This window comes from Rousettus aegyptiacus, unplaced genomic scaffold, assembly GCF_014176215.1.
Source record: "Rousettus aegyptiacus isolate mRouAeg1 unplaced genomic scaffold, mRouAeg1.p scaffold_m13_p_1, whole genome shotgun sequence".
NCBI classification, from domain to species: domain Eukaryota; kingdom Metazoa; phylum Chordata; class Mammalia; order Chiroptera; family Pteropodidae; genus Rousettus; species Rousettus aegyptiacus.
The window spans coordinates 30378753-30391068 of NW_023416284.1; the positions used below are offsets into that span (position 1 = coordinate 30378753).

The following is a 12316-nucleotide window of genomic DNA, read 5'->3' on the forward strand; positions in this document are numbered from 1 at the left end:
TTGCTCCGTCTGCTTTTTCTGGGTTCAGTGCTGTCACTAGCCATGTGGATCTAGGAAAAGTGACTTCCCTTTGAGCTTCGTTTTTCTCATCTGTAAAAAATGGGCAAACAACAGTTTCCCAGCCCAAGGGGTAGGGTAAGGTGAATTTTAGTAAGTACTGGTTTAATGAATATTAGTAACCACCCAAGAAACATCTGCAGACAACTTATCCTGGGGTGGGTTTGGGGAAGGTTGTAGGAAGAAGAGAGAAAGAAGTTGGATTTTCCCAGGAGGGAGCTCAGGAGCAGACTACAGGTCCTCCTGGCTGCCAGGACCTGGGTACCCCTGGACTCACACCCCCTCCTGCCTTCTCAACTCCCTGCCCAGGCCCCTCTCAGAGGAAGGTCACTATCACAGGCCTAGGAGGCAGGTGTCCTGGGGCAGGTGAAGGCCCTATCTACCTGGCCACTCCTTTTCTGTGCTGCAGCCAGGCTACTGGCACCTGTCTATAATAGTTGAAATAACTGACAACTAAGAGGACCAGTAGGGCAGCCAATGCACCGTTGCTCCACCTTGCCTCCCCAGGACACTCCCAACTTGTTCCCTCACACGTCCCTCACAGAGCGCTGCACTGCCCAGCATGCTGGGAGCTGGCACTGGGTGACCTTGGGCAGGTGTCCTATTTGGGACTCACCACCTGTTGCTGTCATCACAGCTAGAGCCTTCACATCCCCAGTCCCTGCCCTGCCCCCACCAGTCCTTTACAGGCACCAAAGCGATTGCTCTGAATCCTACCACTTTCCATCATGACTCCTTATTACTACTCCCAAGTCCAAATTGCTCAGCTGGCATTCAAGGCCCAACACCATCCGGCCTCAGTTTACACTTCCAGTCTCTCGCGGCACAGAGTGTCCTAAACTCTCCTATCTCCTGCCTTTGCCAAGCTATTAGCTACCCATATATCCTTGTCTGACACCACCTCTAGACTCCACACCCAACTTAGGCAATCCTCTTCCTCTTCAGCCCCTCTCTGCACTGCCCTCCCTCCATCCTCACCTGGCTCTGGCAGTGAGCTAGAAGAGACTCCTGTGAGACCCTGGACCCTGTCTGGGGATGGGAGTGGGCTGCAGGAGAGGAGAGGCTGGGGGCTGTTCATGGCCTCTCTCCAGTTGTCTGCAGAGCTATCCTCTGAGGCTGGCCTAATTCCCTTCAGAGCCTGGCTCCCATCTTCAGGGTGGTGCTTAGGGAGCCGAGAGCCCTACGTTAATGCCTAAGAAAGTCGTGGGTAGATTAGAAAGCGCAGGGGATTAGGGCCAGAGCTGGTGGCTGATTCAGGAGCCCAGCCCCTCCTCCTGAGGAAGAGGAGGCTAATCCTGCTTAGCAACTGAGGAGCTGCAGTGCTGAGTGGGAGGCCTTCTTCCCATTCACTCATGCTGCTCAGGCTTGCCCGGCCCAGTGGGCCCCGGCCCAGGCAGAAGCAGCATGAAGGAGGCCCATCCGCTCCCTCGGTCCTTCAAACTTTTGGTCTACTGGATCCCCCAAACCATCTCTGCCTTGTCCGTCCACGTGACCCCAAACTTCTCATCCTGCTGTGCCCACGTAAACTGCCCTGTCTAGCCACACAGTCCTAATTTTTATAACTACCCACACCTCTGTGAACTGGGAGTCCTTGTGCTAATGCATCCATGCTGCTCAAAACATCTGCAGTGGATGTTGCGGTGCTGCCCAGATCATCCTTGAGGGCTGAGGCACTCATTCCTGCAGCTGCTGGAGAGCTGGCTATCGCTGGCTCGGCTCGCCGTCAGGTTCCTCTCTGGGGAACTGCCCTCAGCTGCCTCTCCCAAGGTTTACGCCTCCTCCCTGGGGCAGTCCACTGGATGGCTGGTCAGCGTAGGAGGACAAAGGTCTGGCCCCCTTACCTCAATCTGGGACAACTCTGAAAGGCCATCCCAGCACCGGAGCTTCCTGAGGGATCGGGTGAGGCCACTGTCGCAACTACATGACAGCTCAAACTCTCCCACTGTCCAGCCCTGCTCCCCCACTGCTTCACAGTCATGTTCCCCCAGATGGCCGCCCAATAAGTCCCCTGCACATTCCCTCCCCGATCTCTGCAAGAAGTCTCACCCTTCACTTTCTTTTTTAAGTCCAGCGTTGAGGACGAAAGATTAGGTTGATTAGTGAAGGGCCTGGGTTTGGGAGCTTCCGACCTAGATGCCCACAGTTCAGCCAGGCGAGGACTGGCAGCCCCTTCCCTAGGGATTAATCCTTGGGTCCCTTTGGTTTTAATGGTGCCGAAAGTCCTATGGATTGAGTAGGGGAGGGGGGACCTGCCTGGAGACCCAGCTTGGTATCCTGGCCTGAGAGAGGAGGCAGAATCTGAGGAGCCGATTGAAGAAAAAGAAACCTGGTCTGAGAGCTTAATCTGAGAGGGGTGGCAGGTCACTTCCTGTGAGCCTGGTCTGAGGGGAGAAGCAAGCCTTGCTTTGGCGAGCTCAGTCAGAGAGAGAAGGAAGGACCCCACATTAGGAGCTGAGTCTGAGGAAGCAGACAGGGCTCTGGACCCAGAGAAGAGGAAGACTCTTACCCAGACTTCCTGCCCCAGAGGTCCCCTGTCCCATCACTCATCCGGGTCATCCCTTGCCAGGCTTAGCTCGCTCTCCACGGGTCCGACAGCCAGTGTGACACCTGAATATGGGAGGACTGGGTTTCTAAGTTCATAACTGGCTTGTGTAAGAAGAATAGGAAGGACCCCACCTACCTGGCTCCTTAGCTCCATTGGGCTTGAAGCTGTGGCACATGAGGGATGGAGAACATCTTGGATGCAGGCCTCTGAGAAATTGTGGTCCTAGAGTAACTTGAGAGCAGGGACAGGGAACTGGACAGCTTGACCTTTGAGAGTCAGTTTGGGATGTAAGGGTCAGTCAAGGGGGACCGCTCTCACTCTGCTACCTACCTTTGATAGACAAATGCTAATGACATTACCAGCGATTGACCAGAAACGAATAAATAATTCAGTCTGGCCTGAAAATGGGAGAAAAGTACTTAAATGCTATTGACAAGCCAGTCCCTGGCCTAATTACCCATGCAGACTCAGGCCTCCACATCGACCATGTCCCCCAATTCCTTCAAACCCCACTGTGGGCAGCCTCAGGCCTCCCTCCCACCAACCTGTCCAAGCTAAGTGTGCGGAGGGTGACCTAAGGGGAACAGGTGGAGGGCTAGAAGTTCCCCCAGAAAGCACAGCGGTCCTCCAAGTTCTTCCTCTTTCCCCAACCTCTCACAGTGGCTTCTGTTTGCAAGAAGGGTGTTCCTGGCTAGTGCCTCTCCAGCCCAGCCCCAGGTGTGCAGGCAGGGCGGGCGGGGGGGGGGGGGGGCACAGGCGTGCACTCACAAGCACACACACAGCCCAGCAGCTGCTGCATCCTCTTCCAGGACAAGAAGAGTGGTGACCCCTGGGGCGGCTGTCAGTCACCGTACTCTCAGGGAATACAAACTCATTAAATGTTTCCCTGCCTTGTCACAGGGGCCCGAGTCCCCGAGTCAGGCCTGAGGAGGAGGAAGAGAAGGAGACGAATGTGCAGCTGATCCTTTAAAAGCACATCCTGTATTTCTGACCCCTGGAGAAGAGAAGGGGATTATGAAGGGTGGAGATTACCTGTGGAAAGGCCTCACTGTGGGTTCCTTGGGATTTCCAGCTCCTGTAGCACATGGAGCTCCCCCAACAGCAACTGTGCAAAACAAAACCTTTTCAGATTTTTAAAGAGTGTGCCTCTCTCTTCCTTGGCTGCCTAGGCCTGAATCCCCTTCTTGGTGCCTCCTCAGGCATCATTTGGTCTCTTCAGGAATAATAGAGAGGCCCCTTCTGTGCCGTCACTGTGTTTATGCCAGAGTCATGGAGTTTCCTTGAGATTTGACCTTCAGAGTCAACGAGGCCCACTGGTTAGAGAACAGGGAGCCTCAGAGACCTCAGCCCAGTGGGCAAGCTGCCTCCTTGCTGGGTGGCTCTGAGCTAAACTCAGTGGTGGGGAATTTGGGAGCGAGGGCTGAGACCTGGGCCTGGAGGTGCAGGATGTTCCAGTGCACATGAAGGGCCTGGGCCATAGAGCCCACTTCAGCCCAGCCCAGGAAAAAGTCTTAAAAGGGACCCCATCTTTGTGTGAGCCAAACAATCTGCTCCTGAGTGTGGGTAGAGACCCTGATGGTCCCCCATTGCCCATCCCTGGTAGCCAGGCTTGTCTCCTTACTCCCTTTGGAGACCAGACCCCCACCTTGATGTCTGTAGGGTTTGGGCTGGAGTCCCTAGTCCTGGATCTCCTCTCTGCTGCCTGCCAGAACTCTGTCCCCACTAGGGATTGGCCCCAGAACGTCCCTAAACCAGCCTCTCCCTTCTACTCTCCATTCACCCCCCCTGCAAGCCCAAGGACTCCTCAGCTTTCCCCTGCATACTACCACCCTCCCCCCCCCCCCCCGCCCCAGAGTGGGCAAAAACTCTGGGTTCCTGCTCATCATCCATAAGGTTCCTCTCCAAGCATTTCTTCCCCCTTCTGGAGGCCCACAGAGAGTCATTTATCCAGATTGACTGGCTCTCCTCAGTGCAAACATTCACAGGAGCATTAACAAGCCTAAAACCCAATTAGCCTTCAATTACTGAGGCCTCAGCCAGATTTTCTGTGATGGGGACTGGAGTAAGGACTGTGCTTGGTCACTTTCGGGGCACTGCCTCGGTGGTGGCCCCCACGCCCTCCTAGGAGCCAAACACTCCCCACCATGCACTTCTCGTCCTGTCCCAGCCAGCCTGCTCCCCGCTGCTTTCCTACCTGCCTGACGCCACCTTCTTTCCTTCTTTCTTATTCTTCTCTCTGGCCCTCATCTTTATTTAAAAAATTGTTATTCTTAAATGCACATAACTAATACATGTTTTGAAAAAAAAAATTTATTGAAAAGACATAATGCAGAAAAATACAAACTGAAAGTTAAACCCTCCCTTTCCTCCCTGTACCTTGGTCCCACTATCAGTAATTGGGGGTTCCCTTTCCTTCCAGACATTTGATTCTATATATTTACATATACCCCCCCACACATAGTTTTAAGTGTTTTTTTAAATCATTTCAAATTGGGACTCTACTATTCATATTGTTTAATGACCTGCTATATTCACTGAACAACATTATTGGCAATGTCTTTCCACGTCAACACATAGAGACCTATTTCCTCCTTCTTCCTGGGTACATAGTATTCCATGCTATGGCTGCAGCATAATGTATTTAGTCATTCCTTTCCTAATGGATGATGAGCTGTTTCCAATGTTTAGCAATGACAAGTATCATTGTAGTGACCACTTCTCCTTGCACTGGTGTACACAGAGGCCAGTGTTGCTGAGGACAGATGCCTAGAAGTGAAATTGTTTGGGGATGCATGCTTAAAATTTTGATAATTATTGCTGAAATGCCCTCCACTTCCAGAACCTCCAAGGTTGTGCCAATTTGTATTCCCAAGTCTCCGTTTCTCCTACTCTCATCAACACTGGGTATTTATTATCTTTACTTTTTTTTCAACCAAATAGGGAAAATGACATCTTGTTATTTAATTTGTAGTTCTCTTTTTTCATCTACTTTCTCTTTTCCCCTCTCCTATACTTCCACGTCTTATTCCCTCCTTTTCCTCAGTCCCATCCTTCCTGCCCTTCTCTCTCTCTCCTCTTCTCTCTTTTTCTCCTTCAGCTCTCCTCTCTTTCCTTGCCTCCTTCTCCCCCTCCACACCATCTTTCCACTCTCTTCCCCACATGGTCTCATCCCTCTCCTTCCCCCTCTCCTTCTCCTTCTCCTTCTTCCACCTCCCCTGGGTACTATAGTCCCGGGGGGGGGGGGGGAGGGGCACCCGGAGACGCTATTAGCTCTGCCCCCCTAATACTCTGAGTCCCACTCGCCTCTTAACACCTCCCTGAGCCTGGGCCTCTAAGCCCCATCTCACTCTCCTCTCCCTCTAATCACTAAGGCTTATTTCTGATTTTCTGAAGTGACAAGGAGCTGGGTTTGGGGGGAGGGAGAGAGGGCTGTCAGCCAGCATCTCCCAGGATTGAGGGAGAAAAGGATGCAGGGAGGGAAGCCTGGCTCATGGGATGTGGAGACTCCTGGCAAGGCCCTCGTCATTCTATATAGACCTGAATTCTCCAGCCCCTTCTGCCTTGGCTTGTGGTGCATATACTTTACCCTCAGACTCTCTTTTAGGTTATTTTCTCTAGTTTCTTTTATGAAAAAGGAAAGTGACTCTCTACCTTCCCCAAGGGAGCTCCTGTGGCTAGAGGCTCAGTTGTCCCTCTCTTTTTCTCTCCCCTGCCACCACCCCTGTTGCACCCATCTCCCTCTGCCCCCACCCCTTTGATCCTGAAGGTGGGAAATGCCTCCACACTATGGACCCTTTGTCTCCTGCTTCCTACCCCATGGAAATTCGGGACTCCTCTCTCCTGTCCCAAATCCATCCCTCCAAGAGCTCAGTGAATTCGCATAAATTTAATTACAGACTGCAAATCTGTTGTCATTTTAAAGACATTTAAGGTTTAAAATAAGTGCTGAGAATAAAGGTCTCAAGAGAGGTGGAATGAGGGGGTCAGAACTAATAATTTCAAGGAGTTACCCTCGAGTGCCAGTTCTAGCTCACTGTGTGACCCTGGATACTCCCTTTGGTGTCTCTGAGCCTTTTCCCATCAGCCCCCAGAACTTCTAAGAGGCTCAGCAGGAGTAATGTGCTCCTGCCTGGAAGTGTTCTCCCTGCGCTAATTTAATTATGTGGCCTAACTGGGCCCAGGCTGGGGAGGTGGTTAATGGCAGCTGCAGAGACAGTGAGTAATCAAGAATTAATTAAGCATTTCTGGGGATTCCCAAGTCTGGGCCAGGGATTCCTGGGGGCTTCGCTATGACGAGGCCGGGTGTGGGGCTCCTCGGGCTTTCCCCACTGCCCTGGCCCTGCTTCCTCTGGAGTGGGGGAAGTAGCAGGTGCTACCTCCAGGAAGGCTCTGGGTGCAGGGCTGCCCAGTTAGGCAGTCCCTTATCAGTGGGATAGGGAACCACACAGCGGCTAGCATAGAAAGGCCAATCTAGGAACCAGCAGTGGGGTGGACTGTGTGGGTCTGGACTCAACCTGTGTTCAGGTTGGGGCTCAGTCTGGACTAGGCAGGTGACAAAGGAAACGTGCCTCTGGGCTTTGAAGTCAGGCAGCTCTGAGTTTCACTCTCAGCTTTGCCGCTTGTTAATGGTGTGCCCTTGCACAGGGGCCCTTCCTGCTACCCCACTGCCTTTGCCTCTGCCCAGTGCCTATCCCCCAGGTCTTCGCGGAGCAGGTGCCTTCACAGCATTCACAGTTCAGCTAAACACGTGCTCTTAAAGAAGAACCACTCCGGTGAATGTACCTCCCCAGCTCCAGGCACTATTACATCACTCTGTCCTATTTCCTGTTCTTGCATTTGTCATGAGCCCACTTGCCTCCTTCACAAGAATAAAGTTCTATGTGGAGGCAGAGACAGGGTCAGTCTGGTTCACAACTGAAATCCCAGAACCCAGAACAGCTCTGGGCCTATAGTAGGTGTTCCAGGAAGGAAGAAATCTCTCTGAACCGGTTTCCTCACCTGTAAAATGGGGACATTAATGCTCTACAGACTCTAGGTTGTGAGTGAGGGAGTTTAAAGCATGGTCTCGGGAAGCGCTGAGCGCAGGGCTGGCCCAGGCCTCGCTAATAATGGGGGTCACGACACGATCAACACCGTCAGCGTCGTCGTCGTCGTCGTCGTCACCATCATCATCGCTGGCGAATTTCATGCTCCAACCTCCCGGGCCCAAGGACAGGGCTGCGGCGTGGAAGGCGCCCGCCGATCCGCCGCGGGCCCAGCTCCTTCCCAGGCGCCCCCGCGCCGCCGGCGCTTTGAAGTCCCAATCCGGCAAATAGAGTCAATCAATTATGAAGGGAACAATCTGGCGGCCCCTCGGGGAGCGGCGGCCGAGCGATCCCGGGGGATTAGGCCGCAAATCGCGCTGAGCCTCCCTAAGTGACAGCGAGAGAATCGCGCGCGGCGGCGGCGGCGGCGGGAGCGGGAGGGAGCGCGGCCGCTAACCCGATTATGCAGATCGGCGGGGGGCGCGGATTAGGCCGCGGGGGCGGCTTCGCCCTAAGCGGCTCCGGGATTTGAGAAAAGTTTACTCGGGCGGAGGGGGCGGGGACTCCGCCGGCGGGCGACCCGCAAGGCGCCCCGCTGGGTGAATGGAGGACCGTCGCCCCAAGAGAAGCCGAAGGTGGGGCGCGGGCCCACTGAGACATCACAGCCACACTTTTCCAGGCACACAATCACGCAGGCAAAGAGTTACACGCTAGGGTCCACAATGACCCAGATACACAAGCTCTCGCTTACACACGTACAGGCTCACATTTGGGAATGCACAGGAATGCACGCACACATCCACATGCAGGCTCAGCGTCACGTGATTACTCATACGCTCGCACAACACTGGCTCATGGTCACAGGAGCCATGCACATACACACTGACAGACACCAACCCCACATTCAGATGTGGTGCCTCCCTGCCATCCCAGAAACTCCCATGGACACAAGACTAGATATTAGCCACCCAATGGCCCCTGCAGACATATAGGCCCCAGGACCTGTGCTCTGCCACAGACCTGCCCACCCCTCTCCCCCTGGAAGGACCCTGAAGACAAGTGTGTGGTATTTGGGAGCATGTATGTGTTTTTGAGTGTGAGCCTGCCAGGATGGTGCAGACCTCTGGAGTCTGGGCCTGCTCTTGGGTTTCTGTGTTGGAGACATCCTCAGGGGAGGTGGGAAGAACTGAGGCATGGCACTGGGCTGGGAAATAGGCTGAGTCCCCCTGGTGACTCTGGCTGGAGCTGGGGGTCCAAGATTTTCCTCATCAGGTCCTCTGGGCCTGCTGCTTCCCTGAGCAGCAGTCAGGGAAGAGGTGGGGAGATAGGATGGTAGCTTCCCCTTACCTAACCAGGGAAAGGGCACAGAACCCAGCTACCAGCCAAAGCAGGATGTCAGGAAAGCCTCAGCCTCTTTTCCTCTGTAAAGTGTTCGCTGTGTGTGATCAGTGTGTGTCCAGGGAACATTCATGTTTTCATGCTCAGTGCACGTCCTTACTCTTTGTGTATGTTCGTGATAATATGCATGCTTTTGGATAGTGTGTATTTGTGGTCGCTGGTATGTATATCCCTAGCCTCGCATCTTCCATACGAACATCACAGCCACACGTAATGACTGTGGACATATACTGACCACAGACAAGCACTCATCCTGGACACACAAAGTGACCATGGATGCACACTATTCACACTCACACACACCAAGCCTCTGAGGCCAATTTTTTACATGAATAGTGGGCACTAAATGGAGTCACCTCCTCAGTCCCCACAGCTTCTGCCAGAGTGGCAGAGGGCAATTGCTGTGGCATGGAGGGCATTCCACCCCTTGTCCTAAGCAGTAATAGAGTAATCCTGTGAATGACTCAATCAGTGGGAAACAGAGGTCAGGGTTAATGAGTCTTTAGCAAGCAGGGCACTGGTTGCTGCCCCCAGCCCCTGTGCTATGTGCATATGTGACTGTTTGTCCATCACATCCACCATTGTCACTGGGAAGAGGTTGTATGTGTGTGTGTGAGAATTCTTCTCAGACTCTGGGATCCACCTTGAGGTGGTCTGGGCTGACCCCTGGATCCTGGTCAGTGTGGGGAATGGGGCGGGTATCTATGGGAGGGTGAAGATGTGATCTGGTGCTTCAAGCTCCTGGGGAAGGTAGGGGAATAGTCCCCTCCCTGTGTAACCATGACCAAGTGCTGACCCTGACTGGGCCTGGTTCCCTCATTGGCCTTCTGGCCCCAAGTACCTTGTAGGAAAAACTGGAAGAGTCAGATCCTCAAGAAGAAATTCTCCTAACCCGCTGGACAAGTTGGCCTGGTCCCTTGCCCCTATCGAGGTGCCTGGCCCCCCATAGGTCAGGCAGACCTGATTTCACACTCAGGAAGGATTTCTTTGGCTGACAGTGGGACAGATCTATCTGATTAGTTGGCTGCAGGAAAGGCTTGGTTACAATTAATCAGCAGCCAGGCTGTGAGGAGGGTCCTCCTAGGCAGGAGTCAACCTCATAGGTGCACAGAGGGAGACCTGCAGGATTACAGGGAATGAGGATGAGGAAAAACACCCCCTTACACACACCCAGGAACCCTCCAGGTCAGGGCTCAGCGGCATCTCAACGGTTCTTACCTGGGCTGGGCTCTTCTTTCCTCAGCCTGCTGTGGTCCAAATTGCTCCTCCACTGAATGGATGTGTATCTTTGGTCAAGGCACTTAGCCTCGGTAGGCCTCATGCCCCATCTTTAAGATGGGGATAAAATAATGTCTTCCTCATAGGATTTTTACAAAGGAAATTAAGCATGTAGGAGACTGGCTGGCAGATAGGTGCTCAAGCTGTGGGAACTTCTATTATCGTTACTATTATTATTAGTCCAGAAGAGGCAGACTGCAGAAAAAATTCAAAAGCTAATGATATCTTGACATGCCTTCCCCTCAAAGGAGGGAGGCTGAGAAAAGGGAGATCCTTGAGAGCCACTACAATTTCCCTCTCCCCAACTCAGGCTTATTACCTAAGAGAGCACAGAGGGGCTGGCGAGCCAGTCTGGGCAGCCCGCCCTGAGGGGAGGAGAGCCTGAACTCTCCCCACTCCACCCCTCCAGCCCCCAAGTACGTGTGTATGAGCAATGGGTGGGGAGAGGAGAGGCCAATCTGAAGTGGCTCAGTGGCTCAGTTGTTTCAGGCCAGAAGCTATTACCTTCCCGTAGAGAGAAACCCATGGCCCATCTGAGGCTGGGGCCAGGGGCTAGTGGAGTCCAGATTGGAGCGAGACTCCAGATCTGCCTGGGGTCTTCTTGCCTCCCCTCTTCCCCTTCTCTGACCAGGTGAAGAGACAGAGTCCAACCGGCTCTTCTCCAGTTTATGCACATTCTGTACTGGCCCTGGGGGTGGGGGCGGGGGCGAGGGTGGGGACCAGCAATGAAAAAGGAGTCCCTGTCCACAGCACTGCCATAATTGATGGCACCTACTGTGTGCTAGGCCTCCAAGCATCTCTCGTTTACTTTGTACCACTGACACAGCTGGAAACCAGCAGGAACCTTTTCAAAGAAGTCATCCAATTATCTAGCCTGGGGACAATATGTGGCCAGTGGGAATCAGAGGATTTCCATACAGGGGGCTGCAGTGGGGTCTGAGTAAGGGAAGGGGGTATTTGAAACACTGCCTGCTGGGTTTGCACAGCAAGCATGCTGTTTTGTGAAGATTGCCTGCCTATTTTGGGTGGCTTGGGGAGGCAGGTGAATGCATCAAGGAGAGGGAAGGCATTTCATTTACCAAATTCCAGGTCCAGAACCCACTCGAGCTCCAGGTGGCAACCTCTTGAATCACCCCCAAGGTGGGTAAAGGGGGACAGAGATGACCTTAAATCCTGGGCTTGGGCTATGTGCACATTTTTACCCACGAACGGAAGCATGACAGCAGACTCTTTTAATAGCTCGCATCCAGAGAATCCTGGGAAGGGCTGCTTTTGCCTCTTCAATAAGAGCCTCCCCTACCCTTGCCAGATGCTATGGACCCTCTGAGTTGGACCTGAACAGGTGCTCCTCCTGACTGCTATCACTAACTTTCCTCCACCTCATGTCCACCTAGTTCCTATCCCCTCTCTCTGCTGCTCTTGGTCTCTCAGTGCCTCTATTTCTATCTCTTCATGTCTGACTCTGTCTCCCCATTGGCCTGTGAATCAGTATCTCTGTCTGACTCTGTATCTCTCTCTGTCTTTGTCACTGTGGCTCTGGCTTGTCTCTCTTTGTCTCTGATTCTCTGACGATGAATCCTGATGTTGCTCAGTCTGTGTCTCTCTGTCTCTGTCTCTAGGCTTGTTTTTCACCCCTGGATAAGCCTCCACATGGCTCTATGAGGTTGTTTTTGTTTGTGTTTTTGTACCTACAGAACCTGGTCTTCCTAGGTGGTATCCCATCGAGGTGCTAACCAGGCCCGACCCTGCTTAGCTTCCAAGTTCAGATGGGATCGGGCTTGTTCAGGGTGGCATGTCTGTAGACTTCTATGAGGTCTTTATGCTCAGGTTGGAAGGCCACAGTAGAGCAGAGCTGAATGGAGAGGGGAAGCTGGCCTGTCTCGAAGCTCAGAGACAGGGGATCCTGGATGCTCAGTGACCCCTCTGTGGGGCTTTATCCTTCCGAGTCTGCACTTCGGCTCAGTCTGGGTCAGGCCAGGGGTACTCTGAAAGCTTTCAAAGGCTTAGCCTCCCC

At 53.2% G+C, this 12316-nt stretch overlaps 1 pseudogene; it reads right to left on the reverse strand.

Annotated features, from left to right (window-relative positions):
* Nucleotides 1-11987: 11987 nt before the first annotated feature.
* Nucleotides 11988-12106, reverse strand: LOC118605582 (annotated as a pseudogene).
* Between the last annotated feature and the right edge of the window lie 210 nt (nucleotides 12107-12316).